This window comes from Heterodontus francisci, chromosome 10 (assembly GCF_036365525.1).
Source record: "Heterodontus francisci isolate sHetFra1 chromosome 10, sHetFra1.hap1, whole genome shotgun sequence".
Lineage (NCBI taxonomy): Eukaryota > Metazoa > Chordata > Chondrichthyes > Heterodontiformes > Heterodontidae > Heterodontus > Heterodontus francisci.
In genome coordinates, this window is record NC_090380.1 from 114,545,450 (window position 1) to 114,551,449 (window position 6,000).

Here is a 6,000-nt window from a genome sequence, read left to right on the forward strand (position 1 = left end):
AGAGGGATTGTGGAAAGGCACGATGAAAGGGATTGTGGAAAGGCAGGTTGGAGGGATTGTGGAAAAGCAGGATGAGAGGGATTGTGGAAAGGCAGGATGAGAGGGATTGTGGAAAGGCAGGGTGAGAGGGATTGTGGAAGGGCAGGATAAGGGGGGATTGAGGAAAGGCAGGGTGGGAGGGGATTGTGGAAAGGCAGATGAGAGGGATTGTGGAAAGGCAGGATGAGAGGGATTGTGGAAAGGCAGGTGAGAGGGATTGTGGAAAGGCAGGGTGAGAGGGATTGTGGAAGGGCAGGATAAGGGGGGATTGAGGAAAGGCAGGGTGAGAGGGATTGGGGAAAGGCAGATGAGAGGGATTGTGGAAAGGCAGGATGTGAGGGATTGTGGAAAGGCAGGTGAGAGGGATTGTGGAAAAGCAGGATGAGAGGGATTGTGGAAAGGCAGGATGAGAGGGATTGTGGAAAGGCAGGGTGAGATGGGATTGTGGAAAGGCAGGTGAGAGGGATTGTCGAAAGGCAGGATGAGAGGGATTGTGGAAAGGCAGGTGAGAGGGATTGTGGAAATGCAGGATCAGAGGGATTGTGGAAAGGCAGGTGAGAGGGATTGTGGAAAGGCAGGATGAGAGGGATTGTGGAAAGGCACGATGAAAGGGATTGTGGAAAGGCAGGTTGGAGGGATTGTGGAAAAGCAGGATGAGAGGGATTGTGGAAAGGCAGGATGAGAGGGATTGTAGAAAGGCAGGTGAGAGGAATTGTGGAAAGGCAGGATGAGAGGGATTGTGGAAAAGCAGGATGAGAGCGATTGTGGAAAGGCAGATGAGAAAGGCAGGGTGAGAGGGATTGTGGAAAGGCAGGTGAGAGGGATTGTGGAAAGGCAGAATGAGAGGGATTGTGGAAAGGCAGGGTGAGAGGGATTGTGGAAAGGCAGGATGAGAGGGGATTGTGGAAAGGCAGGATGAGAGGGATTGTGGAAAGGCAGGGTGAGAGGGATTGTGGAAAGGCAGGATGAGAGGGGATGTGGAAAGGCAGGATGAGAGGGATTGTGGAAAGGCAGGATGAGAGGGGATTGTGGAAAGGCAGGGTGAGAGGGAATGTGGAAAGGCAGGATGAGAGGGGATGTGGAAAGGCAGGTGAGAGGGATTGTGGAAAGGCAGGATGAGAGGGATTGTGGAAAGGCAGGATGAGAGGGATTGTGGAAAGGTAGGATGAGAGGGATTGTGGAAAGGCAGGTGAGAGGGATTGTGGAAAGGCAGGATGAGAGGGGATGTGGAAAGGCTGGGATTGTGGAAAGGCAGGATGAGAGGGATTGTGGAAAGGCAGGAGAAGAGGGATTGTGGAAAGGTAGGATGAGAGGGATTGTGGAAAGGCAAGTGAGAGGGATTGTGGAAAGGCAGGATGAGAGGGATTGTGGAAAGGCAGGTGAGAGGGATTGTGGAAAGGCAGGTAAGAGGGATTGTGGAAAGGCAGGTGAGAGGGATGGTGAAAAGGCAGGATGAGAGGGATTGTGGAAAGGCAGAATGAGAGGGGATTGTGGAAAGGCAGGGTGAGAGGGATTGTGGAAAGGCAGGTGAGAGGGATTGTGGAAAGGCAGAATGAGAGGGATTGTGGAAAGGCAGGGTGAGAGGGATTGTGGAAAGGCAGGGTGAGAGGGATTGTGGAAAGGCAGGATGAGAGGGGATTGTGGAAAGGCAGGATGAGAGGGATTGTGGAAAGGCAGGATGAGAGGGGATTGTGGAAAGGCAGGGTGAGAGGGAATGTGGAAAGGCAGGATGAGAGGGGATGTGGAAAGGCAGGTGAGAGGGATTGTGGAAAGGCAGGATGAGAGGGATTGTGGAAAGGCAGGATGAGAGGGATTGTGGAAAGGCAGGAGAAGAGGGATTGTGGAAAGGTAGGATGAGAGAGATTGTGGAAAGGCAGGTGAGAGGGATTGTGGAAAGGCAGGATGAGAGGGGATGTGGAAAGGCAGGGATTGTGGAAAGGCAGGATGAGAGGGATTGTGGAAAGGCAAGTGAGAGGGATTGTGGAAAGGCAGGATGAGAGGGATTGTGGAAAGGCAGGTGAGAGGGATTGTGGAAAGGCAGGTGAGAGGGATTGTGGAAAGGCAGGTGAGAGGGATGGTAAAAAGGCAGGATGAGAGGGATTGTGGAAAGGCAGGATGAGAGGGGATTGTGGAAAGGCAGGGTGAGAGGGATTGTGGAAAGGCAGGTGAGAGGGATTGTGGAAAGGCAGGATGACAGGGATTGTGGAAAGGCAGGATGAGAGGGATTGTGGAAAGGCAGGTGAGAGGGATTGTGGAAAGGCAGGATGAGAGGGATTGTGGAAAGGCAGGATGAGAGGGGATTGTGGAAAGGCAGGTGAGAGGGATTGTGGAAATGCAGGTGAGAGGGATTGTGGAAAGGCAGGATGAGAGGGAATTGTGGAAAGGAAGGTGAGAGGGAATGTGGAAAGGCAGAATGAGGGGGGATTGTGGAAAGGCAGGATGAGAGGGATTGTGGAAAGGCAGGTGAGAGGGATTGTGGAAAGGCAGGATGAGAGGGGATTGTGGAAAGGAAGGTGAGAGGGAATGTGGAAAGGCAGAATGAGGGGGGATTGTGGAAAGGCAGGATGAGAGGGATTGTGGAAAGGCAGGTGAGAGGGATTGTGGAAAGACAGGATGAGAGGGAATTGTGGAAAGGAAGGTGAGAGGGAATGTGGAAAGGCAGAATGAGGGGGGATTGTGGAAAGGCAGGATGAGAGGGATTGTGGAAAGGCAGGTGAGAGGGATTGTGGAAAGGCAGGGTGAGAGGGATTGTGGAAGGGCAGGATAAGGGGGGATTGAGGAAAGGCAGGGTGGGAGGGGATTGTGGAAAGGCAGATGAGAGGGATTGTGGAAAGGCAGGATGAGAGGGATTGTGGAAAGGCAGGTGAGAGGGATTGTGGAAAGGCAGGGTGAGAGGGATTGTGGAAGGGCAGGATAAGGGGGGATTGAGGAAAGGCAGGGTGAGAGGGATTGTGGAAAGGCAGATGAGAGGGATTGTGGAAAGGCAGGATGTGAGGGATTGTGGAAAGGCAGGTGAGAGGGATTGTGGAAAAGCAGGATGAGAGAGATTGTGGAAAGGCAGGATGAGAGGGATTGTGGAAAGGCAGGGTGAGATGGGATTGTGGAAAGGCAGGTGAGAGGGATTGTCGAAAGGCAGGATGAGAGGGATTGTGGAAAGGCAGGTTAGTGGGATTGTGGAAAAGCAGGATGAGAGGGATTGTGGAAAGGCAGGATGAGAGTGATTGTGGAAAGGCAGGATGAGAGGGGATTGTGGAAAGGCAGGATGAGAGGGATTGTGGAAAGGCAGGGTGAGAGGGATTGTGGAAAGGCAGGATGAGAGGGAATGTGGAAAGGCAGGATGAGAGGGATTGTGGAAAGGCAGGATGAGAGGGATTGTGGAAAGGCAGGAGAAGAGGGATTGTGGAAAGGTAGGATGAGAGGGATTGTGGAAAGGCAGGATGAGAGGGGATTGTGGAAAGGCAGGATGAGAGGGGATTGTGGAAAGGCAGGGTGAGAGGGAATGTGGAAAGGCAGGATGAGAGGGGATGTGGAAAGGCAGGTGAGAGGGATTGTGGAAAGGCAGGATGAGAGGGATTGTGGAAAGGCAGGATGAGAGGGATTGTGGAAAGGCAGGAGAAGAGGGATTGTGGAAAGGTAGGATGAGAGGGATTGTGGAAAGGCAGGTGAGAGGAATTGTGGAAAGGCAGGATGAGAGGGGATGTGGAAAGGCAGGGATTGTGGAAAGGCAGGATGAGAGGGATTGTGGAAAGGTAGGATGAGAGGGATTGTGGAAAGGCAAGTGAGAGGGATTGTGGAAAGGCAGGATGAGAGGGATTGTGGAAAGGCAGGTGAGAGGGATTGTGGAAAGGCAGGTGAGAGGGATTGTGGAAAGGCAGGTGAGAGGGATGGTAAAAAGGCAGGCTGAGAGGGATTGTGGAAAGGCAGGATGAGAGGGGATTGTGGAAAGGCAGGGTGAGAGGGATTGTGGAAAGGCAGGTGAGAGGGATTGTGGAAAGGCAGGATGACAGGGATTGTGGAAAGGCAGGATGAGAGGGATTGTGGAAAGGCAGGTGAGAGGGATTGTGGAAAGGCAGGATGAGAGGGATTGTGGAAAGGCAGGATGAGAGGGGATTGTGGAAAGGCAGGTGAGAGGGATTGTGGAAATGCAGGTGAGAGGGATTGTGGAAAGGCAGGATGAGAGGGAATTGTGGAAAGGAAGGTGAGAGGGAATGTGGAAAGGCAGAATGAGGGGGGATTGTGGAAAGGCAGGATGAGAGGGATTGTGGAAAGGCAGGTGAGAGGGATTGTGGAAAGGCAGGGTGAGAGGGGATTGTGGAAAGGAAGGTGAGAGGGAATGTGGAAAGGCAGAATGAGGGGGGATTGTGGAAAGGCAGGATGAGAGGGATTGTGGAAAGGCAGGTGAGAGGGATTGTGGAAAGGCAGGATGAGAGGGAATTGTGGAAAGGAAGGTGAGAGGGAATGTGGAAAGGCAGAATGAGGGGGGATTGTGGAAAGGCAGGATGAGAGGGATTGTGGAAAGGCAGGTGAGAGGGATTGTGGAAAGGCAGGGTGAGAGGGATTGTGGAAGGGCAGGATAAGGGGGGATTGAGGAAAGGCAGGGTGGGAGGGGATTGTGGAAAGGCAGATGAGAGGGATTGTGGAAAGGCAGGATGAGAGGGATTGTGGAAAGGCAGGTGAGAGGGATTGTGGAAAGGCAGGGTGAGAGGGATTGTGGAAGGGCAGGATAAGGGGGGATTGAGGAAAGGCAGGGTGAGAGGGATTGTGGAAAGGCAGATGAGAGGGATTGTGGAAAGGCAGGATGTGAGGGATTGTGGAAAGGCAGGTGAGAGGGATTGTGGAAAAGCAGGATGAGAGGGATTGTGGAAAGGCAGGATGAGAGGGATTGTGGAAAGGCAGGGTGAGATGGGATTGTGGAAAGGCAGGTGAGAGGGATTGTCGAAAGGCAGGATGAGAGGGATTGTGGAAAGGCAGGTGAGAGGGATTGTGGAAAGGCAGGTGAGAGGGATTGTGGAAAGGCAGGGTGAGAGGGATTGTGGAAGGGCAGGATAAGGGGGGATTGAGGAAAGGCAGGGTGGGAGGGGATTGTGGAAAGGCAGATGAGAGGGATTGTGGAAAGGCAGGATGAGAGGGATTGTGGAAAGGCAGGTGAGAGGGATTGTGGAAAGGCAGGGTGAGAGGGATTGTGGAAGGGCAGGATAAGGGGGGATTGAGGAAAGGCAGGGTGAGAGGGATTGTGGAAAGGCAGATGAGAGGGATTGTGGAAAGGCAGGATGTGAGGGATTGTGGAAAGGCAGGTGAGAGGGATTGTGGAAAAGCAGGATGAGAGAGATTGTGGAAAGGCAGGATGAGAGGGATTGTGGAAAGGCAGGGTGAGATGGGATTGTGGAAAGGCAGGTGAGAGGGATTGTCGAAAGGCAGGATGAGAGGGATTGTGGAAAGGCAGGTTAGTGGGATTGTGGAAAAGCAGGATGAGAGGGATTGTGGAAAGGCAGGATGAGAGTGATTGTGGAAAGGCAGGATGAGAGGGGATTGTGGAAAGGCAGGATGAGAGGGATTGTGGAAAGGCAGGGTGAGAGGGATTGTGGAAAGGCAGGATGAGAGGGAATGTGGAAAGGCAGGATGAGAGGGATTGTGGAAAGGCAGGATGAGAGGGATTGTGGAAAGGCAGGAGAAGAGGGATTGTGGAAAGGTAGGATGAGAGGGATTGTGGAAAGGCAGGATGAGAGGGGATTGTGGAAAGGCAGGATGAGAGGGGATTGTGGAAAGGCAGGGTGAGAGGGAATGTGGAAAGGCAGGATGAGAGGGGATGTGGAAAGGCAGGTGAGAGGGATTGTGGAAAGGCAGGATGAGAGGGATTGTGGAAAGGCAGGATGAGAGGGATTGTGGAAAGGCAGGAGAAGAGGGATTGTGGAAAGGTAGGATGAGAGGGATTGTGGAAAGGCAGGTGAGAGGGATTGTGGA